Raw genomic sequence first — 25,390 nt, 5'->3', positions numbered from 1 at the left:
GACCTTTTTTTGGCTGTATCTGTGCTAGTAAATTAAATATGCTCAGGGATGTTTGCTTGACATTAAAACCACCAAGAAGCACAGAACTTCTGTCCAGAACACAGAACTTATGTCCAGACCTGCACGTATCTCTGCAGCCAAAACCTCTACTTCTGTCAAAGACCAGCTGTTGTAGGTGGACAGTTGAACTCAGTAACCTGAACGGTAATGAAAAGGAAGGCTGCTGGTCATGAAACACATGGGAACCATCCTAATAGTTTGATGTCAAGGATGGCTGTGTCACAGCAGTGTTCAACTTATTGGAAAAGAAACATTATAAAAATACAAAACACTATCTCCCACCAATCTATATTCTTTGAGCTTTCGGAGGAGAGGATGAAAGGAACCCCATCTGTGTACTAGGCGTATGGTTTACTACTCCTAATCACATTTCTTGCTGTGCAGATGCCATCAATCTGAGGATTTTATTTCAACAGAGAGTGGATGTGCAGAGAAAGTTTAAAATCTCCTAGTTGTTTGTAATGGCTTAACTCAGTTGTCATCTAAATACTGTGCAACTGCCTGCTCATTTTCCCCAGGTAGGGAGAAAAGTCAGGAAAAAAAAGTAAACTTGTAGCTGGAGATAAGCACAGTTTAATAATTGAAACAAAATAAAATATAATAATACAAATTATAATGATACCAATAATCATCAACGTCATCAACAACAATAATAATGAAACAGAGAGAGGAATAAAACCCCAGAAAGGCAAGACATGCTCAAATGGAGTTGCTTTTTACCCAATGCAGGATGTCCAGCCTGTCATCCTGCAGCAACAATCAGTACCTCCCAGCCAGCTCCCCCAGCTCACATCCTGGCCATGCTGGTCTGTGTATGGCACATCCCTTTGGCCAGGTCAGGTCAGCTCTCCTGGCCATGCTCCCCCAGCCTCTGGGGCACCTGAGCAATGCAGAGCATGGGACACTGAAATGTCCTTGGCTATGTTTGGGGGTCACTGCTCTCTGAAAAGCTAACACGTGCTCTGGGTTTCAGAGCAGGGGATGCAGGGTTTTGGGAAAGGTTCCACGCGGTCTGGCCAGGACGTTGTAGACAAAGGAACTCAGGCATTTTAAGGTGCTCAAGGAGCTGGCTTCCCTGGGCATGAGCAGAGTCTGCTCTCTTTAAAATACCAAGTTTTGAGGTACAGGGTTCAGAGCCGGGGGGGAGAAACAAGACGAGCAGAGGTACATTCCTTGTTATTTGGCTTTTTCTCCATTTCCCTTTGTTTGAGCAAGACTGCTCGAACTTGTAAACTCCAGAACACGAATTTAGCTGAAGACGTATTCCCAGACTTTCCCAAGGTTATCAATTCATGCCCTACTTTGTCCCAAAATTGAATATTGTGGACTTCTTCAGGAGAAATTTGTGGGAAGTGTAGAAAAAGCCACCTTATAAACTGTTTCAATTTTCCTTTAGAGAATGTTACATTTCCACTAACTAAAATTCTAACAATCTGATAATACGCTCCTCTTAGTGCTGTGCTTAACTTAGAGCCCATTTTAGATGTAAAAGGCACAGTACAATCTCCTGCCAACCGAAAACAAAACCAAATCAGCTACTGATTTCCAAAAAACCGCAGTTAAGGAACGAAAACACGCAGATGTTTAGCCCTTCACAACGCAGCTGCTTGAACTGCTTTTAAATGTGCCGCTGGCAGCGGTACGGAATCGGAACTCGCCAGGCCGTGCCAGGGGATAGACAGAGCCTCCCCGGCCCGCACCACGCGGCAAACCCGACAGCAGATATGCCCGGTGCCGCGCCGAGAAAGCCCGCCGCGCTACGCTGCAAACTGCGCCGCCATGGAGGGGAGGGCCAGGGAGAGCCTCCCCGCGCCTCCGAGCCGCCGCCGCCGCCGTGCGAGCCCGCCCGCGCGCATTCTAAAAGCGGCAGAGCCACGCCGCTGTGGGCTGTGCCTGATGCGCCATCGCTCCCGTTCCGCGGGGCTGCGCAGCCTTTTATGTGCTCTGAATAAGAGCAAAAAAAGAACAGATCTCACGGCAGAGACTGTAATACAAGCTTCTACCCCCCTAAGGAGCAGATATACTCACCCCAAATCGATGCTGTTGGTGGCGTGGTCTGGCAGAGTCTTCTCTTCACCTGAATAGGACTCCTCCAGGGCAGGAGGGGCAACCGTATTCTCCTCTGGAAAATTTGCTCACCAGAAAGGAGCTGCACTTTCCAGAGGCGCAGAACGTCCGCGAGACTTCTGTGGGATAAGTCCCAAAGTCTCAGCTGGAGAGCTATGCTGTCAAAGCTCTTCCAGCGGACGCTAAGCTGTCTTAAAGTCTTTCTGAGGTTCTGAGGTTCCGGGATGTCTTCTCGGGGCTGCAGGATCGAGCAGCCTCACGTTGGGTGCCATTATATTGGAATTAAATACCAATATAGGCGGATGGAACGTGCCTGGGTTTGTCTGGCCCTTGCTGCTTGACCAAGGGCAGCAGCTGTGGTGGTTCCACCTCAGAGACACCTTTGGCTGGCTGGGTGCTGCAGCTGGGCGCTGGGGACAAGTCCAGGCATGCAGGAGCTCAGGTTTACCTCTGGCGGAGAGCCTTCAAGGCAAGGTGAAGGAAAAGGAGTCGGGTTCTGCTGGAGGGTTTCGATCCAGAGCTTTATTCCTGGCCCACAGGCCTCTGAATGCAGCAGCAGCTCCAACAGAACCCAGGAACCGCGTGGTTGCTGTGTCTCTGAACCCCGGGGAGAGGGGGAGGGAAGGGGTAGGGTCCCACCGACCAGGTAACGGGGGGAGTCTCAGGGGACAAATGACACCTGGATGGCCCAATGTTCCCAAGGGTTGAAAGGCATCTTTTGAACTTTGTCAATCACACGATGCTCTTTCTAGAATGCCAAGATTGATGGACAGCACTCAGCAGGGGGCAAGGGAGGGGAAGGGAGAGGGTATTGGCACACCTTGGGAAAGAACCGGGATGACTGAGACAGGCTATTACATCACACCACAACAGCTGTGGAAAGTATTTAATAATAATAATAAAAAAAATTAAAATAGCAAAAAACACCAATAAGCAACAATTTAATTTTAGGAGTGAGCAAAGCACCTTATTTTTGGTGAAGCTTACAAAAACTGAAAGATTTATAGCGAGATGTTTTATCTAGACTTACAGATATATGACTTAGACATGTAAATAATTACAGCACTGTTAATTGCACAAGAGATGTGCACCAGAGGTGGTTTAATATGTATACTTCAATTTAGGAGATTTTTACAGAGGTCATCTAAGGAAGGCTTCCTAACAGGGATCTACCTGAGGCTGCAACCTTCGGCCCTCCTTAGATTTTAACACCTCTGGGATGGATAACCCTGGTGTGAAGGAAATGAATGCTCTGTTAAAGGCACAGCTTTCTCAGGAAGGTCTTCTTGCACAGAGAAAGCATCTTTCTGATCACCTTCTGATCATGCTGAAATGGGACTGCCCTTGCAATATAACTGAAAACAACTGTTCCTCAGCTATGCAAAGAAAAACAGACTATCAAGTACCTCCTCTGTATGCCCTACTGTTGGTCAAGGAGGAAGTTTTTAATGAAAAGGTAGGTATGCCATTCAATTATAAACAATTGACAGCCTAGTAAGAAACAGTTTCTCCTTGGTATTGCACATTGCTGGTTTTGATTTTATAACACTTGCAGATGTGACACACATTATGAGGGAAAAAACCTATTGTGTTTTTTAGTGTCTCTCAAAGTATTTTAAATGCATACACAATAGCCATCATAATTCAAAAAAATATTTTCAAGAAACTTGTCTTTACTTATTAAAGATATGCTATTAGGATTTCTGGCACCATTTCTATAATGTAGTAAGATATCTTTGTTTTGGGAGAATTGGGGGGGGAGTATTTCCTAAACAGGAGGCTTGGTACTTGTGTTTTGAGGGTATTTTGCCTATTTCTTTTGAGCCAATTTGTAATAATTACAGAATCACAGAATCCTTTATGCTGGAAAAAACCTCTGAGATCATAGGATACAACCTTTGATCACCACCTTGACAATTACACCAAAGTTCCATGTCCAGTAATTTCCTGAACACCTCCCAAATTGGTGTTGCTCTGGTAGGACATCCTTTCCTAGACCCATGCTGGCTGGGCCTGATCCCTTGGCTGTCCTGTGTGTGCTGTATGATGACACTTCAGATGATCTCCTCTATGACCTTGCTGGGCTCCAAGGTCATGATGAGAGGCCTTTAGTTCCCTGGATCCTCCTTCTGGACCTTCTTATGGATGAGAGTCACATTTGGCAACCTACAGTCAACTGGAACCTCCCCAGTTAGCCAGGATTGATGATAAGTGATAGAAGATGGCTTAGCAATCTCTTCTGCCAGCTCCCTCAGTACCCTAAATGTAAAAGTTCACAGGATGTATCATTGTCTTTCAAAGAGTTCATGAAGATACACATGCTTTCCAAAAACTTTATACTGTGCACATTGATGGGCAAAAGTTGTAGAAAATCCTTACAAAAACAGTTTTCTTCACTTCAGTTGGATATGCAAAGTTTCTAAATTAATCTAGTAATTAAAAAATGGGGGAAACAAAAAAAAATTGGCACAAGTTGGTGCCAAAACAGATTTTGCAAAGAAAAAAGGGCTAAAGCAAATAAAATTGGCCATGAAACAAAACAGCATTAAACTGAGATCTGCTTGTATTTAGGAATGTGCAAGATCCTGATACATGCCAGTTATCTAGTCTCTTTATTTCAAATTTAATATGCTCTATGATCACAAGTTAGCAAGGCTAATTTTAGGAAAAACACAGATTTCGCTTTATAGAGACAAGAGTAGGGTACGGAGAAGCATTTAGTCACTTGGTATTGAATGTTTAGATCACAATTCCTTCAACATAATTCCTTTTTTATCTAAACACTTTCTTGTCATTAACAGTTACTATTTTAAGGGTTCTTTTAAAATTTAGAACAGTGAATATTCACTTGATATTACTTCGTAGGTGGCAGAAGCTGAGTACATTTAGAATTCAGATGCATAATATTTTGGAGAAGATGTATACAATGACTTTGTCCTTCAACAGAAGAAATGTAATGTAGGCAGTGTTCACCTGGGACCTATTTGAAGAACAGTTGCACCCTCTTAACCTCTATTTATTATCTCTCATAATGAGGAAGGAATACTACTTAATGAAGATAAACCATTCAATTGGCTTCAAATAGCCCTTAGCTTCATACTGCCCAGTGTTTATGGAATGTGTTATTGGAGATGGGTGCTTTTACTGGTGAAGGGGAAAAAACTACTAGTCAGGCTATTTTCAATTACAATATGTGTGAAAAACTTGAAAGAGAGAAGCTGCTCTTTTAAAAGCTTGGTTCTAAAAGAGTTTCTATCTCTAATTAGCATAAAGAAAAGCATGGCCTCCCCGTTTTTGTCCTGGCTTTTCACTACAGTCACCAAGATACTGATTATTTGAGATAGGAACAGACATTATCTTGGGAGAGGGAAAATGATCAATTTATTTCAAGAATATAGGTCACATTTTTATAATTCAAAATTAATAATAAGGTATTACTTCAAAATATGGACTGTTAACTATAGCTTTATTGAAGTCTTTGCCCAAAATTCTGGTCCTGTCAAAGTCAGTGGTAATTTTATTATAAAAGTTCTTCAGAAATTAAGAACTCAGTAAGAACTTATGTTTTAATTTCCAGACCTGTCTTGTACTTACTTGCTTATTATATTAAATGCATTGGATGCAGAGATGTTCGGAACTCTTGCAAAATCAAGTAACTAGAGGTTATACATAATATAATGCAAATAATAACAGCCAATTATTTTATACAGTCAAACCCTATTGTCTTATTTATGTAGACAGACCCACTGAAATCTGGAATAAATTGGTAAAGTCACCTTACCTTTCCTACCTGGAAGGTATAATACATAAAAATAGACAAGCCCAGATACTTTACACTAGTGTTCATCATGTTATTGCAAATGATAATGACTAGATGTTGTTGTGCACTTTTTTATACTGCTTCCATTCTTTTAATTTTGCTACTTAAAAGATAAGTGAACATGCAGCTGAAAGATATTTAAAACTTTGCAGTAAGGATGATTCATTAGAACTGTGTTTGTATTGAGGAACTCTCACTGTGTTTTTAGGAACTAATTATACAAATAATCATTTGCTGAGAGAAACATACATTAGGATTGGGGGTTTTATTATTAACATTAGGTGGCCATTTCCTTTCTAATTTTTAAATATTGGGCTCCCTGCATCAGAAACTTTCTGGATCAAATCTGTATAAATCAGATTTAAGCCTCTTACATAGAAATTTTTATTCTGGCTTTCTGTCTGATCTTTTGGTTTGGATTGGTTGTATATTGGGCACACTGGATTTTTAAGAAAAGGTAAAGTGTTTTGTACATCTTCTGGAGTGACACAAGAATGTGTAATAGTAGGAAATTAATTATATTTCTATACTTTTCCATAGTATTTCCTTAATTAACAATCTGAGTGTGTACTCTACTCATGTAAGTATCTTATATTCCGCTACTATAAATGAAAGCACATTTCAAGTGCCTGTGAAAATACATTTTTGGTCTTGTACTTCATCTCATTCGGTGAGGAAGGAGAGGTGGTGGGGTGTCTTTGTACAGTAGGGAGTGTTTCAACTGTTCGAGCTCAAGGATAGTGATGTCATAAGTTTGAGTTCCCATGAGTAGGAATCAAGGGGATGGCCAACAAGACAGATATCCTGGTGGTTGCCTGTTCAAGACCACCTAACCAGGATGAAGAGGTAGACAAAGCATTCTACGGGCAACTGAAGGATATCTCATAATCACTGGCCCTTGTTATTGTGGAAGACTTTGCTTTAACTTGCTGGATCTCTGCTGGAAACTCAGCACAGCAGAGAAGAGGAATCCTAGGAGGTTCCTGGAGCATGCGGAACACAATTTCCTCACACAGATGGTGTGAGGGAAGACCTCACTTGACCTGCTGTTTGTGAATAGAGAAGGACTGGGGGTGATGTGGTGGTCGGAGGCTGTCTTGGGGATAGTGACCACAAAATGACAGCTTTCAATTCTTGGTGAAGGAAGAGATCAGCTAAACTTTTGCCTTGGCCTACCCAGAGGGCAGACTTTGGCCACTTCAGGACAGTGGTTCAGAGAGTCCCTTGGGAAACAATCCTCAATAACAAAGGGATCCAATAAGGTTGAACATACTTTAAGAAGGAAATCTTAAAGCCACAAGGGCAGCTCATCCCTATTTGCGAAAAGATGAGCTGGAGGGGGCAGGGAGAAAGAAGACTGGCCTGGCTGTATAGGGGGCTTTTCCTGGAACTCAAAGTAAAAAGGAGATTTTATGACCTTTGGAAGAAGGCAACTCAGTATACAAGGAGTATACAAGGAAGAAGTGTACAAGTGTATTAGGTCATGTAGGCTGAAAGTTAGAAAGGTAAAAGCTGAGCTAGAACTCAATCTGGCCACTCCTGTGAAAGATAATTAAAGGGTTCTTATAAAAAAAAAATAACAGCAGAAGGAGGACCAAGAAAAATTTCCATATCTTATTGGATGCAGAGGGAAACATTGTACCTAAAGATGAGAAAAAGGCTGAGGTAGTTAATGCCTGCTTTGGGTCAACCTTTAACAAGAAGACAGTGTTATCAAGGCAACCAGCCCTCTGAGCTGATAGACAAGGAGCAGAAGGGAGCCCCTCTCCAAGAGAATTCAGTTAGTGACCTACTGAGCTGCTTAGACATCAAAAGTGTAGAGGGCCAAATGGAATCCACCCAAGGATACTGAGGAGCCGGTGGAAAAGCTCACTCTCCCTCATTTACCAATGGACCTGGCTAACCTGGGAGGTCCCAGGTGACTTGAGTGGAGATTGGCCAATGTGACACCTATCTACAAGAAGGGTTGGAGGGAGGTTCTGGGGAGCTACAGGCCTGACGTTAGTGCCTGGCAAGGTTATGGGACAGATCATCTTGAGTGCCACAGTGCAATCACATGGCATGTGCAGGACAGCCAAAGGATCAGGCCCACCCAGCATAGTGGGAAAAAGTAGATCCTGCTTGGCCAACCTGATCTCTTTCTATGAACAGGTGATTTGCTTGGTGGATGAAGGAAAGGCTGTGGATGTTGTCTACCTAGACTTTAATAAAGCCTTTGATACTGTCTCCAATGCCATTCTCCTGGAAAAGCTGGCAGCTCAGGCAAGTGCTCTGTTCACTGGGTAAAATCTGCCTGGATGGCTGGCCCAGAGAGTGGTGGTGAGTGGAGTTACATCCAGCTGGTGGCCGCTCATCAGTGGGGCTCCCCAGGGCTCAGCACTGGGGGCATTTCTGTTTGATATCTTTATCAATGATCTGGATGAGGGGATTGGGTGTGTATCCTCAGACAACACCAAGTTGGGTGTGAGTGTTGGTCTGTTGGAGGGCAGGAAGGGAGGGATCTGGACAGGCTGCATTGATGGACTGAGGCCAGTGGCGTGAGGTCCACCAGGACCTGGGTTGTTGGTTCATAGCTGGGCCAGGTGGCAGAGCACTGCCCTGCCTTTCCTGCTCACGTTTGGCATCAGGCTGTGCTTATTATGAAGGGACACAGGGAATGCTCCCACACCCTTCCTGGGAATCCTTGCTTTTGCAGCACAGGTAAATAGGACAAACAACTTCAAAGATGAAGAGAAAGGAGGTTTTAATGCACTCAAGACTGTGATGAATCTTGAATTCTTGAACCTAGAAAAACACTGCTGGTGTTAGAAACTGGAACTGGGGTTTAAATACTCAGAGTTGAGCTGAAGATTAATGTTTCAGAGCTTCTGAATTGTTTCAGAGTTTCTGTCAGTTTAAAGATGAAATTATCATGTGCTTTTTCTACTTTATGTTCTCAGTTATTGATTTTTAGTTTCTAGTAATTGTTGCTTAGTTCATTTGCTGTTAGTCTGGTAATTGTTTAGTCAAGTTTCTGGTAATTGTTGCTTTCTAGTGATTTCTATCAAGTTACGAAAAATAATTTACTTTGGCCACATATACATGCCTGTAAAATGCATTTAAAAGAGAATCCTACAGTATGAGATAATTTTTGTCAAAAGTCAGTACATAATCTCAGTTTCAGTGCATAAACTGAGATTATACACTGACTTTAGACAAAAATTATTATAATTTAATACTAATTTAAAACTTGTGGAGGAAACTTTCAAAGAAAATCCACAATCAAATGCAGGTGCTACGAACGCTTGCCAGCGTTCTTTCTAACGATATTGAAATATTAATTTTGTTAATTTACTTTTTTACCTAATTAATTGAAAAAACAATTTTGATTGAGTTGGTAAAAGGATTTCAAAATTGCAAAACAGTGATTTAGGCATTTAGATCCCAGGCAGTAAGAATCCTCCCATCACTTCTCTCTCAAAAGTGCACACTCGGAATAACTGTGCGGACCTCCAGAGTATTTGCACTCGTGCGCTTGAACACCGAAGTGTCGATTTAGCGAAGATTCTGATATTTATTATTAATGAGTGGTTATTGGTTTTTACTGGCCTCGGGCCCCTCCGGCACCGCGATTAAGCCGCGCTGCGGATGCGGGCGGCGCTCGGTGCTGCGGAGCCCCGCTCTGTCCGCGGCAGCGGGCATGGGAAGGGACCTGCGCTTCCCGGGGCCCGCGGCGCCGCGCTTCCTCCCGATGGGGATCTCACCGGCACACACTGGGCTGATCCAGGGCCGCGCTGGGCGGGCGCTCTCGCACACACACGCGGCCTACGGGCCTTCCAGCCGGGGTCCCGCCGCGCCCGCCCGGGCCGGCCCGGCTCTCGGCCTCAGCGGCCGTTGCCGGCACCGCCTCCACCTCGGTGTTCGTTGCGCACGCGCAGGCGGGGCCTCGCCGCTGCACGGTTAGTGACGGCGGCGCCGGGGACTCCCGCCGCGAGGGCGGGGCGCGCTCTGGGGATTCCCCGTCCCGCGCGGAACCTTCGGGATGGTTCCCGTAACGTCACGGCGGGGGCGGTACCGCGGAGCCCCGCCCGCTCCTCCCTAGGCTCCCGCGCGGGGGCTCTCGCGGAGCATGCGTGTGCGGGTGGGGAGCACTGCGGCGCGGAGCGGAGCCATTTTGAGGGAGCGAGGCGAGCGCACGGTGTGCGCGTGCGCGGGAAGGGGGCGGGGGCACTCGCAACAGCCCGGGACAGCGCCGGCAACGGGCGCGGAGCGGATACAGGGCAGTCGGGCCGCCACGCTCCTTTCCCCTTCGTGCTGCCCGGACCGCCCTCGGGGACGGCACGGGGAGCCGCCCCCGGCGGGGAAGGCGGGGCGGTCGCCAGGAGGGCCGAGGACGGGTGCTTGGCGGAGCCGCAGCGGGAGGTCGTGGACCCCGAGCGCCGGGGCTCTGTGTGCCTGCACACCCCGAGAGCTGGAGTTCTGTGTACCCGTACACTCCGGAGCGGGCGGCCTGTGTCCGCACACCCCGGCAGTGGCGTCTGCCTGTCCCCGCAGCCCGGGAAAGGAAGTATGCCCCGGGCCGCGCTGGGGCTCCCTCTGCGGCTCCCGCTGCCCCTCCGGGAAATGTCCCTGGCCCAGGTCAGCGCGTCCCGCCCGCGTGCCTTCTGTACATCTGTTAGCTTCGCCAATAAAACGAGACATGACCCTTGCTTTCTTTGCCTGTTTTCCCCCCACTCTCTCCTCCCAGCCCCCACTGCCCGTGGCTCCAGGCCCCAGCCTGTTTTCCTGCCGAGCGGGGCCGAGCGGCAGGAGGAGGTTTCCGCTGATAGGCTGCGCCCCCCGTCAAGCACTGCCGCCGCCCTCTGTGGCTGCGAGTGGAGGTGTAACCCAGGCTTCCGCTCGCGGGCTCGGCTCCGCGGCTGCATCCGTGTGTGCTCTTTGGGATCCAGGTTCCTGCTTGCTTCTGTATTTAAGATTCAGGCGTGTTTGGGTGTTGCTTGCTTCGTGGTTGTCTAACGCCAGTCCGAATTTCACAGGGGAGAACTGATTTTTCTGGTTCTTTTTACCTTAGGTTGCTTGAACGATAGAGTCAGTCATGGATTGTTTGTAGCCTTTTGCTTCAGCTGGCAGAGAAGAGAAAAGGTGGACACTGACCTGCAGCAGTTCTTCCTGTGAAAGGAAGAAATATTGGACATTGTTCTGGGATAATTTGCGCGTGCTTTGTCCAGAAAGGGCCTCTCAAACAAGCAGTAGACATCTGGGAAGAGAACTGAGGAAATCGTGAGGTTTTTTCTTCTAGCTGTGTCGAGCACATCACCCTTGGATTCTTTTGTCCGCATGGCATGGATACATAGCTAAATTTATGAAGTTCTGAATACTTCAGCTGCAAAAATAAAGTGCTTTCCTCTTTTTACGTACTCTTTTTCTTCTCGGCAACATTCTATCTGAGTCAGAGGCTTAACCAGTTTTGTTAACTGGCTGCAGGTTAAATGTGGCCTGAGTCACTGTGGGGACGTTGCTGAAAAGTTTCATGGCAGATTTTTTTTCCCCCTTATTTCATTTTTTAGATTTTCTGACATAGTCTTCTCTCATTTTGCAGTGAGACCGATTTTATAAATGAAGAATTTAATAGATGTTTGTTTATACTTGTTTCTTTTGTATTTTATTTAATATTTTTCTTGAAAAATGTTGTTGCTCATAAGCAGTATGGAGGTATCCAGATAACTGTTTACAAATGCCTCTGCTACCGGAAGGTAGGAAATTTCTACAGTTCATATGTGAAATTTGGATTTTTGATATCACAGTCTGTGGAGTAAAAACTGTATTTATTTCACTTGGAGCTGATGCTGCATATAGTGGTATCTACATGCAATAGACAAGAGAAGAAACTGTCAGAGAAAATAAAAGGCTTTTAAGACAGACATTGGCAGACTTTGTAAATAGCCTTGCAGAATCTGTAAGCGAGGAGGATGGGTAGCTGATTTCTGTGCGGTCAAATCTATGTCAAAGTGCCACGAATGTAGTATCAACAGGAACTCGGGATATTATCTCAAGGAAAACAAACTGGAAAAATATAAATCACGCAGTACTAGCACCTTGTGTCGTCCTCTTGGATTAGGTAAGTGTTGTAGTGTTCATAAATCAATTTTCACTTGAAAAAACATTTTATCGGTAGAACAGTTAAACCTGTAATTTTTACTGGTTAGAGGTTCTTTGGTGGTTGTTTTTTGTTTTGTTTTGTTTTTTGAGAATGTTGAATGTTGAAGCTTGTTAATTTTTACTTGCTGGCTTTTATAATGGAATAATTCCTTAAGACTTTGAAGAATACAGCTACAAGGAGAAATGTAAGAGTGTGATTTTTATGTGAGATTAAAAAGTAGCTATATCTAGATTAAATCCACGAGGAATTTAGCCTTTATGTTAATGTTGTAGTCTCAAGAGTAAATGTTACATCTTTTTGACCAAGTCTTCTGGATAGGTTGCATGTGCCATTCCTTCCATTTGTGTTAGATGTGTTTGCAGCATCAGGCTAGTAATAATATAGAGGGGTTTTCACTCTTTTTTTTCCTTTCCACTATTCTTTGTCACATATGAAAGCCAGAGGGTGTTTTTTACCAAAAATTATTTTACTGTCTATGCAGACTAAGTTTTATCTGTGTTGATATTGTAAGATTGATTTTAGTGTATTTACCTGTTCTGTAATGGCAATGAATTGGACTGACTGGTCTGCGAGTGTAGCACTTCAAAAAGAGCTCCTTCTCCTTGGAATGATACAAAATTAAATCTAGTGGTGAATTGGCTTATCTTCCTTGTTATTTTTAGATGTATTGTAGTTTTCTTCAACCCACAGGGATTAAATATTTTTTAATTTTGGCATTAATGTGTTTATAATAATTTTTTGTAGGTTTGCATTCAGCAGAGTGCTACTGCCGGAAAGAAAATTAAGATGGACAGAGCAACTTAATTCAAAAGTCAGTGGTAATTTTACTGAAGTTCTCTATCCTCTACCCCACCCTGATGATTCATAAGGCTTTAAATAATTAAAGCATTTTTGGGTAGACTTTAAACTGAGCGTCTGGTAGAGGTTACACTTTTACCTCAGCCGTCACCTTCTAAAATATTTTTGAGAGCTTCTCCAATACTGAAGTAGTGAACTAGTGGCAGTAGTGAACTAATGAAAAAAAGGTTTTCTTTAAGGGCAGTGCGAAGATATTTGGGAAGTTTGCATGTCTTAAAACCTCGTAGAAAAAGTGTAGTTAAGCATGTGAAACTGTATTTAAAAATTACTGCAGTGTATTTTAACTCCCGTGGCTTGTTATTTTGACCACAAATGAAGGACTTGCATCTACATACGTTTTGTAAATTCTTAGTCTCACTGAAGTTCTTATCTCTATGTTGTCAATATCTAAAAGTTGAACTACCTTCAGTTTTGTGCTTTGGATGGTCTTGCTGCTTTGTTATCTTAACTTCTGTTTCAGTTTTGCTGTTTTGAAAATATGGAAACTATGGAACAGGAGTAGGAGTCTGTTGCTGTAATCTCTGGCTATGGCTTGTGGCTCTTCTGTATTGAGTCTAGGTGTGGCTGGGGTTGACTGGTGAGCTGAGCCACTTGTTAAAGAACCAAACCAATAGAAAAAGAATGATCTTGTATATTCCTTTACTTGTATGACTATGATTTTTTGAAAGCATTTGATAGATGGAGAGTTCTGGTGTGAGTTGCCATTTAATTTGATTGTTGTCTATTGTATGCGCATGAGAGTAATAGAAATATTCACTTCTTAATTCATAGAAAAAGTGATGTGTTGCTTGTTTTTCCAAGCTATTAATTTTCAGTGCCGACATACTTATATTTCTTTTCAAGATGCTCTCACTGAAATCAAGGAGCTACATCCCCCACTTACTATTTTGGGTGGCATCTTTTTCTACACTCTTCTTCTTCTGGAAGTTTTGAGGAGTTTGCTTTTTAGCTTCATTAAATTATTTCTGTTTTTACACTTCTCTGTTTGCTGGTAGGATAATTCTTTTATCCTTTCACAGTACTTACACTTGGGAAGTAGGGGAAAGGAGCACACAAGATTCATAAATGCTTATGGTTGAAAGGGACAACAAAAGTTGGAAGGTCCACAAAAAAAATCACTGGGTTTTATACATAAATTGCACACTTGGCATTGAAATGGGTATGTCAGTCCCTGGCCTACTATATAAGCACACAGCTTACATAGTAGGGATGGGGTAGAAAGGAAGAGAGAAGGGAAGAGATGAATTAAGGAGAAGGAGAGAGAGAAAAAGGAAAGAAGAGAGAAAAAGAGATCACCAGCCCTGACTCCTACTATTGGTCTGGCTATGGGGTGTCCTGGGATGTGCAGGCAGGGTGTGGTGGGGTAGCTTTTTAGAGGTAGTTTCCTTGTCCTGAAACAAAGGTTTTCATTTTCTATGTAGATCAGTTATCTTGTATGGTCCATTGTTTGAGGCCTTTCTGGAAATGGCTTGGAGGCTTTTGGGGGATCCCTGATGATCTCATTATCCCCCTGTGGCATTGGGCTTTGGTCAACAGTTCATGCTTGCTTCTGTGCTGGTTCTATCTTTTGTTTTTTGTCTCTCTGTGGACTAGAATGAGGATGCTTGTCCCAGAAGAGTGCTGTCCTACCCCTGCATGGCCCCTTCTCCAGCCATATCTCATTTTCCACAAACCACTGGTTGGCTCTGCAGTTATCCAGCTATTGGTGTTTGAGATATACACATTAGCCCCTTTTCTTCAGGGATTCTATAGGAGTATGTTTTTTTCCTATTTGTGAACATATGTGTTTGACAAGGATTCAGGAGTGTTTTGCAGCTGTGCCCTTGCACCCTAAACATAATTCATACCTACTGAGGAGAGAACGCCAAGCATGCTGGTCCACTTTCATTTCTTCCCTAGATTTTTTTTTTTCCAAGTGCTTTCAGTCTGTTAAATGCTTTACAGACAGCTATGAAGATAATGTCCTTGCTCCTGAGAGCTTATACTTTAAACCTTGATGTAAACATATCTTTTGTAGAGGGATAACTGTCAGCAGGTTGTGTCTTTTACTAATGTGTTTATTCTGGTAGGTTCTTAAAATGGGTGCATTTGTACTGGCTAATTCTTCAGAATGGTGCAGGTTGCTCTACTGTTTGAAAAAAGTGTTGGTGGAAACTTTCGAGAAAAAGTACCCTTTAATCCTGCAGCAAAGATGAAACAATTATATCAGTAAAATGATAGAGGCAAATTGTGCAGATATTTAGTGTTGTACAAGTTAATGTACTTTGTGCTCCTTTTATTTTTATTCTAATGAGGTTAATCTGTTTAACTTTTGTGGCTAGCACTGTTACAGTGACCGTTCATCAGTAATGTCTGAGGAAGTTGCTTTTATTTCCTTTTTTTTAGTAGTAGGAATAAATTCTGTCCTGCAAAGACAACTATTTGCAGACCTTACTATAAACAGATGTGAACAAAACTTGTCACATTTTTTGTTTTGTTTTTTCTTGCTCTATGTGTTTGAGTAACTGAATGTGGTACCTGATGATAATGCCCTATGTGGTGCTATCAACTCTTCCACAGTCTCCTCCTTTCCACCCATGTCTTAGGTAGACATACTCAGGGAAACAGCTGAAATAAGAAGTTATCTGCTTTATATGCTCAGAATAGGGCAAAACTTCTGCCTTTATCAGCTGCTACTTCTTTCTCGTGACAATTCCCAAGTGCTGAAGCATTCCTGGTGATTTCCTACATAATATATGCTAACATAGTGCAGTGATGTAATTCAACTCACACTTTAGCTTTTGAATTTGTACCTTGTTAAAGGGCAAGAAATGAGCATCTATCAGGCTTTTGCTGAATGGTCAGTACCATTTAGTGGAATCATTGCACACCCAAGTGTGTTACACTCTCAAGGAGAAGAAATCCGGCTGTAGTGAATTGAAGTTACTCAGTTGAACCTGGCTGTAAATGTGAAGTTGTTTCATGTTATGAAATAACTTGCATTTTTTTAAAAATCTGTGTTTCAGTACAGTGCAAAAACAGAAACTTTTTTTTTTTGTTAAAAAGTCATAATTATTTTATCCAAAGGATTTAGCAGCTTCATCTATATCTAAAACATTTCTTAAAAGATGTTTTGATTGTTGTGACATTTATATTTGATTCACAGAGGTAATGTTAAAACCTGTTGCTTGTGAACCATAACTGTATAGAGTAAGGGGGACCATATGATAAAAAGCAGTGCTCATATTCTAGATCCTTATGCAAAACACAGTGTGCTTTAATTGGTTCATTTTCCCATAAGGAATTTAAGCACAAAGTAGAAATGAAGGTGGATTTTTTTTGTTGGGTTTTCTATATTTATGCTAAGTCTCTGTAAAGATAACTATTAAGTCTGTGGCTGTACTAAGGAATGTGTTGGCTTTAATTGGTTAAAAAACTGACATTATGTTTTGACTCTGCATATTCCTCATACCTAAGTGTCAGTGCTCAGATCTAGCAGAGGACCTTGCTCCTTCCTTAGTGCTCTGCAGGAAACCTTAGTTTTTATACTTCTTTTTAAAACGTGAGGCAAGAAGTTTAATTATAAATTGTATGGATATCATCTTTTGTTCTTCTGTGTTGTCCAGTGGTAGAATATATATGAGGACAGTTCTGTATTGGATGGTGGGGATATCAAAACTAAAACTAGAAGTTTTGCTTGCTCTGCAGTAGCGTGATTGAGAAATAAGAGGCTACAGTTGAACTGTTTCAGAGTTTTTTGTTTAATTGGTGGGGGAGACCTTCAGAAGTTCAGCTCCCTTTCCTTTCTGTTGAAGGTATGAGTCTTAGGCAATAAATTTTAGAGAACCAAAAAACTTAAGGGAATTACCACAACCAAGCCTAATCTTTTTTAAAAATAGTTTTTCATTGAAATGCCACAAGGGGTGGCATGATACTCTTTCTTTCAGAGTGTTAAAAGTTTGACTGTAAAGATGTAAACTTTTTCTGTTGTTATGGCTGTTCATTTACACAGAGAGGAAAGAAAGAAGGAAAGAAGGAATCTTCAGTTGAAGTGTTTGTCATGCTTTTGCAGCAATTTGTGATCAGTAGAAATGCTTCCAGTTTCAAAAACTCATAAAGCTTGTGTTGTAAGAGTTTGAATATTATTTTCTGTTTTAGTGACATACAAATTTTGAACAGCAAAATAACTTAAAATTAGCTTATTTTGATTTATTGGAACTACATGGATCACAGAATAGTAAGGAAGATATTGAGTAAACTGTGTCTTCAAAAGGGGAATGAAAATTAAGATTTATAGATTTTAAATAAAAGTATTGTTTAGATCTTATATTTAGCAACTTGATTTCAAATTAGTGCTACTCTTAACTAGAGATAGCAGGGAGGCATAACAGAGGGATCCGCTATCACTGGAAGTTTTTCTTTTGAAAAGAGAAAAAGAAGATGTGTTTTATGGCAGAAGAAAAAACTTTTGGTAGTGTGGGTTATTTTTAAGATCTGCTTAGTATGAAAAAAGTCCTGAATGATCCTGTATTTGAAGAAGGAGTGTGTAGGCTGATGGCTGAGTCTTGCGCACGTAGTTTCTTTGCCTAATTCAGACCAATATTGGTAGTTTTCCTTTGGCTAATGATAAAGAGTTGAAGCCAAAATTTGAAGCTGGCCCATGGTGGGAGGACTGAAGGGCCAGTGTTCCAACTATTTTGTTGGACCCTCTGAAGTTCATACATATGCTCTTGTTTGTCTTCTGATGAAATAAGAATTTGATATGTATGCTGGAGCTCATTATCAAGGAAACAAAGCAGTAGCAGCAAATTGAGACACTGAATATAACCTTTTCTTTCCATGCTCTTGTAACAACATTGTAGTGTGCTTTAATTCTCACAGCTTACAACATTCTTCTAGCCCGTTGGTAGATATTATGGTAAAAATTACATTGACAGAGTGAGGGTGGTTTGTCAAATGCGTGTAGTTGAGAAGTGAATTTGAGGATCCCCTATGTAATTTGTGGTGTGCTGTACTTACTGTGATAATAATCTATGAGGCATTGGATTAAAGCTCATAGGAATGTGCTGCTTAGATATGCATACATACTATTTTTAGATTCCCTTGGAAAATATAAATGTGTATATCATGTCAGTGCTTTTAACATTTATTCTGTTCAAGGTTTTCTCTGTGCAAATCAATTGTTTCAGCTTCTAAACTGGTCTTCAGGGAGCATCAAGAAATTTGTATCTCTTTTCTAATTTTTGTGATTCATGGCTTGAACCTTTCCTCTCCTCCCCCTATGGTTGCTAAATTTGAAATTCCATTCACCAGCTTCAAGTATTCCTTGCTGTTGTGAGTTTATATTGCCTTTTGTTTTAATGGTCTTTTGACAGTTTCTCAAGTTTCCAAGTGTCACAGAAACCATTTCCTGAGAAATGATACAGACTATACAGAGAGAAAGCTTAAGTATAGAACCTGAAGATACAGAACTGATTTCCTGTGGTTTTCCTTGTCTTCTGGTGATGTGTTCAGCTGACAGGGTTGTTTAGGTTTGTTTTTTTTTCCAGTTTTGGCTTTATTTTAAAATTTGTTTTTCCTACAAAATTCTGGTCAGCTCCATTTAAATAGGGTGTAGCTGTAGTATGGTAAGTCCGTTCCAAAAGTACATACCTTTTAGCTAAATTTTTAAACTTTTAGTTAAACTTTTAGTTAAATTTAACTTTTAGTTAAAACTTTTAGGTTAAAATTTTAAAATGCAGAAGTTTTGGCTATTTTACTGTATTATTGGCTAGGTTTTTTTTCTTATTATAGTAATGTCACTCTTTTATCTGTTTCTTCATGTTAGAACATTATGAAAAAGCAAAACTGTTTTTATTTATTCTCACAGTTCAGACCGATAGTGTTACCAAATGTATCTTATCTGCAGTAATGAAACCAATTTTAAGCACTGAAGATGAGTTTCTGAGCTGGAGAAATACTTTAATTTTGTTCACTGGAAGAGACTTCCCTGAGGTTGTTCACTACCTGTGGGACTGTCTCTTCCAGCTGAATACTGGTTAGACAAGTTAAACAACGCCCTTAAAATTGGGTGGAGACTGTCTCTGGTCTCATGTCATCTTCAAGTTCTGCTGTGCCTTTTTTCTCCACCCTCAGTGAAGAAAGAATCAGGTTAGGGAACACTTAAATACCATTGTAAGTCCATGGGGCTTGCCAGGATGGTTCCATGATGGGTGTTCCATTCTGCTGTGTGTGCTGATATTATTGCAAAGCCATCTTTGAGAGGTCTAATGGTCATTGGGAAGGGTTCTTGTGTAAGAGAGCAAATATTAATTTTGTCATCAGGAAGGATGAGAAGGAGGATCCAGGGAACTACAGGCCGGTCAGCCTCACTTCAGTCCATGGGAAGGTTGTGCACTAGCTGATCCTGGAAACGTGTTTCCAAACATGTGATGGACAGGAAGGTGAGTGAGAGCAGTCAGAAGGGCTTTATGAAGGGGATGTCACACTTCAGCAAGCTAATAACCCTTTACAATGAGGCAGCTAGCTTGGTAGATGAATAGAGAGCAATGGATGGTATTTGTCTTGACCTTATTGTGTTTTTTGACATTGTCATGGAAAAGGTGACAAGTATGTGTGAAGTGAGCAGTGAGGTATATCCAGAGCTATCTGAATGGTCAGGTCCGCAGGGATGAAATCAGTGGCACAAAGGCCATTAAGAAGAAGCTGTTCCAGTGTACCCCAGGGTTCACTGCTGGAGCCCCTGCTATTGAACATCTTCATTGAAGTCCTGGACAGTGGAGTAGAGTTTACCCTCAACAAGTTTGCAGATAATATAAGAAAGGGGAACTGGCTGATACAAGCACTTGATGTTTGGTCTGCTGCATGGAAGAATGTGGGTAGAGGATCCTCATGAATTCAAGGGAAAGTGTGAATTTTCTGGAACAGCAGCTGCATATGCCAGCTAGAGAAGGACCTGGGGGTGCTGTTGAGCAGCAAGCCAACCTCGAGCCAGCAATGTGTCCTTGTGAGGAGTAAAGTGAAAATCTCTGTGCAACATTAGGAGGAATGTTGCAGGCGGGTCAAAGGGAGTTCAGTTTTGTCCTTCATACAGACTTGTTGAGGCCACATGTGTAGGACTGTGTTACACATCCCTCCAGGATGTGTAACACTCTTACGGGCTCCCTGATACAAGAAAAGGTGAGGCTTGGCAGGGAGAGTTCAGTAAAGGACCACAAAGGTAATAAGGAGACCACAGTATTTTTCCAATGGGCAGAGGCTGATATTGATTTGAAGTTCTAGGGAGGTAAAAGTTGGCCATTAGTCTTAGATTGAAGTTTAGGGAAGTACAAGTTCGCCATTAGTCTTTCAGAGTTATCTTTGGATGTTATGTTTTAATTTTTCAGGTCCTTTCCAAATTTAAAATTAGTAAGCCGTTAAACTCACTTCTCATGTAGAACTGTGAAGATGCAAATGATGAGGGAGACTTTAGTTTTGTTAATACTATTAATGGGACTAGAGGCTCTAGGTACAAGAGAACTGAAATCCCAAATGCTTTGATTACATCTGCTTTCTCTGCCCTGCCATCTTGCAGTATTTCAGAAAGTGATTTTTTTTGCCCTGCCATCTACGGGCTCTCGTGTCCACTTATACAGACAGTGCAGAGATTGCCTCCAGCTCAATTCTCACAACAGTCACTTTTCTGATTCCTGTATTCCTGAGATGCTCTGCGGCTATTTTCAGTGTTGTGTAAATCTTAAAGGGAGATTTGATTTTTAATGCTGTAAAGGTTTGATGAATACAATTAAATCTAGAAGAAATTCTGGGTAAACAATTGTCTTTAAAAGGGACCACAAGTGACCAGGTGAATTATGTTTTTGTGTAAGTAGCCTTTGTTTTCATTATACGTTTAGGGCCAGATTAAATACTTTTGTCAAGGAATTTGCTATTCTACTGTGTCATTAGAAGCAGTGCAGAAGACATTATATGAGTTTCTACTATGTGATAGTAGTCTGCTTACACAGTAAATTTTCTACAGTATGAGCTGGAGACCTTCTTATTTTATTTTTAAAAAACTTTATTTCTTTTTATTTTAAATGTTATTTTTACTTTATTTGTAATTTATTTTTAGTTTAGTTTATTTTAATTTTCATTTCAGTTTTAATTTTATTTATTTTAAAACTTTGTCTGTGCTAACTGTTTTCAGTGTTTTACAGATGCCTGGCATGGGAGAAAAATAGTCTAGTTCTGTCTTCATGTCTTATCCTTTTTCTTCATAACATTTGGCAGCACAAGTGCTTCCTGGTGTAGTGCAGCATTAGTGAGGTGGTACATAGACACAGACTCTGTCTGTAGTGGCTCTGCAGTTACCCTGTACTGACTCTGGTATGTCACTGCAGTGTATTCCCATTTTTTTGTGCTACACAGAGATACAATCTGGAGTAACAGATGCCTGCTGGGGTTCTGCACTGTGCTTAGCCTGTGGTGCTCTTGGGCTCCACTAGGGGTTGGAAAGTAGTGCCAGGTACTCCAGTCCGCCTGCTTGGTGGAATTGCCCCGGAGTGAACAGCATGAAATCCATGACTAGCATGGCTGTGGTGGCAGCTGTCCCAAATTTAGCACAAATGGTGTGACAATGAGCAAGCATTTTGTTCTGCCTGTGTCCTCCACCCCCCTCTCCCCAGTAAATAAATAGAGAAAGAAACCCCAAGTGTTAAATTAATTTTTACTGCAAGAAGTTACAGAGCTTTATTAAAATGCGACAAATTGTGTTTGTTAGAGACAAGATGTACTGCATGACACTATTTCAGCTAGTTTGTTTATCTGCATCTCCTTGATCTGTGTATTATGAACAAGCTTTGCAAATGAAACGTAAATGTTAGTAAGTTTGCTTGTAGCAGTAAGAATGAATGGTTGCAGATAAAGTGAAAATTTTAGTATTAAGATGAAGTTTCAGGAAGCACTTTGCTAAAGTAATCTGAAAGTAGGCTAATAGAAAAATTCATGAATAGAAGGGTGTTCTCTGCTTTTGTATTGTGTTGAATTGTACTTGTATTATTGCAGGAAAAAAACAGAATTTTACTTATGTTTTAGTTGTAATGGGTGTTCTTTGTGCTTAAAAAATAGTTTTTTCAACTGTATATTTATTTCAAATAGCACAGGAGAGAGAAAAAAGTGGCTGGAGAGACATCACACTTGTGTGGTTAGCACTGAAAATAGTGAAAAAAAAGTGGATTAGCTCTTACAGTGTTACTTTCGTGTAATGCATCATCCTGCATGCTAAACTCTTTAGTTACAATGATTGGGGTCTGATTTAGAAGTATAATAGAAATCAACAGTTTCAAATATTTGTCTAAGTCTTAAAACTATTTCAGAATATTGTTCTTATGATTTTCAGGACCTTGTGTCTGTCCACCTTCAATCTACTGTGATTGATACCCTGTGATTCTGGTGGTGTTTTGGATTAACACATCTCCTTTCTTGCTGAAATTTTCTCCTTTAGATGTTCATAACCACTTTTTAAATAAGTCTTATGTCTTCATTTTGTGAGGCAAAGTAAGCCAGATTCCTTAGACAATTCATGTTCCTGATCACTGAAATAGTTTGTTATTGCATCAAATAAAGTTGAATCCCTCTGTTGTTGTTGTTAAATGTGATTTCACTTGTTTTGTGTGAATTTAGAAAGAAAAATGTAGTAGTGTGAGGAAAATTTGCTATAGTCTTTACTGTTTGATTTCTTAATTAAATTTGGTAAGCACAATGGTACTTGTGGTAACCAATGGTACTTGTTTTAGCTTAATTTTTGTTGTTTTTGCAGGTTTGGGTGTTGACCCTAAATGTGTTTCTTAGCCTTTTCCCAGAAGTCTTGACTCTGATTCATGCAGTAGCTTTCTGATTCCCTTTTCATAGCATGTTACTTTTTTTGTAAGACAGAGACTATATATCAGTTTTCCCCAGATACTATGCAGATAACACAAATTCATTTAGAATATAGGGTTTCCTACTGGTTTACAACTGCTAAGAAATAGTTTCTGTCACAAAAGAACCTTGTTGACTCAATCAAAAAAAGCCCAGCCCAACCTTTTCTGTTGTGTTGGTTGGGTGTATTTGGTGCAGTCTTATTCCAGCTGCAAATATGGCTCAAAGCAGCTGACTGAGTAATATTTATTACAAATCTCTTCACTGTACATTATCTGGAACCAGCTGTTCATTATTCCTTCGCAGTCAGTACCTTATTATTGAAGATCATACTTCATAAAACTTCAGAATTAAATTTTATTTAATTGAATATTGGATTAATTACTGCATGTTACTTAAAGCAAAATTCTTTACAGACTTCTTTCAGATTCTCCTCTCAAGATGTAAAACTTAAAACCAGGATTTCTTTCTTTGCACTAAACTATTCTATTATCCACAACATAGCAACACATTACTTTTATCTAAATTTATGGGCTATGGAAGACTTTTGTTACTAAGGTCACTACACTTTACTTGAATTGGTCACAAGAGGCTATTGCTGAGATGAGACAATAGTTTGACCAGTCCGACTAAAGACTTTTAAATGTATTGGAGTGTTAATAGTATGAGGATAGCAGTATTTCAGTATCCTTTTCTTATCTTTCTAGAATTGTGCAGCTCTGCTTTAGTAGCTGAGCGTCTGAGCCAAGTAAGCTTTTGCCACAGTTCGGTTAGAGAATGGCAGATATGTGCTAATAGGGAATGGTGACTTAAACATTCATTATGAATTTTGGGCCTGCTCTTTTGTTACCAGCAGAGTTTCTGAAAGCACTGGAATTGTCTGACTCTGTGGTATTTACCTCACTAGGTTTACTTCTGAAAGCTGTGTTAATGCTGGGAGTGCATCAGCTGCTTTATTAGTGTTACTGAACAGTGTTTATGTTGTGTGTATGCAAGAGAAAACTTGCTGGTAGATGTATAGTTTCATGTCAGTGTAATATAAAGCAATTTTATGCTACTGACGTTTGTTCTATTCAAATACTTAAAATGTTGCTTTTGTTTAATTAAAAAGTAGTAGATAGTGTGTATGCGACCTAAAGAAAGGTTGCAAAGGCTTTCATGGACACAGAATGAAGATGCATATCTGACTCTTTGGGGTAGCTTAGGTACAGACCTGAATAGCAGGGAAAGAAGGTAGAAAGAACCTTTTTAGTGTTAGAATGTGTTGCAGTATAATTTGATAGTTGTTGGTCCAGCTTAAGTTGGAAAACAAGCAAGAAACGCACTAGTGTTGGCAGCCAAGCTGATCACAAAGGTTTAAGCTTAGTAAATCCTGCCTGTGGCAGTAGAGGTGCCTTGCTGACATCCCATTCTTATGTTTTGTGATCTGTTTTCAGATTTCACATTTTCGCCTTTGAAAAATACCTTCCTGAGAATGAAGAGTATCCTAGAGCTATCAAATATGTGTCAGATCATTTGAACAGAGATCATGCTTATAATAATTTTTTCTTTACATATAGGGCAAACTTGTTGGCAACATCAGAAAGCTAGCAGCTGTAAGAATGTTTATGAAACCTGGTATAATTTGGAACCAGTAACTTTAAGCTGGGTAGACTATGTCCTCTAATACAGTTTTAAAATATCTTTTCCTGACCTGCCCTTTGTTTCCCAGTTTAATTTTGTCTGGGATGTTTGTGCCTATTCAAAGTTAGAAAGGTTTAATAATGAAAGAACTCTCTGTTCCCACGTCTAATTGCTAGACCAGGCATATGTACAATTAGGTGAAAGAAAATCTTTTCTTGACTTAGGTGTGGACTATCCACAGGAGTTGTTTTTCATGTTAATGCCTAACTGCAAACCTCTGAGTTTGGTCAGGTAGTTTCTAGAAATACGTCTGTTCTTTTTTTCTTGCTGTTTTTTTTTTTGTTAAAACTATTTGGAAGAATTAGCCCTAAAAGTTTGTCTTTTATGAATTTGTTGAAACTTATATATATATATTCTGTTGCTGACTTGGCTCTGAGTATTGTGTAGTTTTGGCGCAGGTCTCTGTCTTAACCATTTAAGTTTATTTCTTTCTAAGAAAAGGACTGACTCATACGACAGAGCAGCAATATCAAATTTTTTTCAGAGCTTTTTAGCTGAGAACATGAGGAAGACTTGAATCTCCTTCTAGAAAAATTTTTGCATGAAGAAATAGGCAGCCAGTGTCGGTGAGCTGTGGGAAAAGGTCTTTTTGCAAAATACCTTTTCCAGTCCTTGATTACTTGGTGATCACGCAATCTTTTGTGCAAAGGATAAAAGGTAAGTCTGATAGTGAGTTAATAACAAACTCTTCTTGTGGCAGTTGCATAAATAATGTTAGGAAGCTTGACTAGTTTTCTAAAAATTTTAATATAAATCTGTTAAGTCACATTGTTAGTGGATCTTTTGTGCTGTAATTAATAGCTGATGCACCAATAACTCAGTGATATTTTGTGGAATCTTTAAGTTTTCACTTAGTATAAACCTAATCTTACTCATTGTTTTCAGAC

At 40.8% G+C, this 25,390-nt stretch overlaps 1 protein-coding gene across 6 annotated transcripts in view; it reads left to right on the top strand.

Annotated features, from left to right (window-relative positions):
• Nucleotides 1-10,133: 10,133 nt before the first annotated feature.
• GPBP1 (GC-rich promoter binding protein 1) overlaps nucleotides 10,134-25,390 on the top strand; it is a 35,538-nt gene continuing 20,281 nt past the window's right edge. Inside the window, exons 1-3 of one of the 6 annotated variants that reach the window (XM_054652926.2) lie at nucleotides 10,134-10,564; nucleotides 10,998-12,044; nucleotides 12,831-12,897. The gene's annotated coding sequence lies outside the window, so the exon portion shown is untranslated. Of the gene's footprint in view, nucleotides 10,565-10,611; nucleotides 12,045-12,830; nucleotides 12,898-19,348; nucleotides 19,367-24,987; nucleotides 25,161-25,390 lie in introns of those variants that run through there. The other 5 variants (XM_077171153.1, XM_077171154.1, XM_077171152.1 and 2 more) reach the window with 5 other exon arrangements.

The sequence above is a fragment of the Agelaius phoeniceus genome, chromosome Z, assembly GCF_051311805.1.
Source record: "Agelaius phoeniceus isolate bAgePho1 chromosome Z, bAgePho1.hap1, whole genome shotgun sequence".
NCBI lineage: Eukaryota > Metazoa > Chordata > Aves > Passeriformes > Icteridae > Agelaius > Agelaius phoeniceus.
Note: the sequence above shows the minus strand (reverse complement) of the source record. Positions and strands in the feature narration are given on the sequence as shown.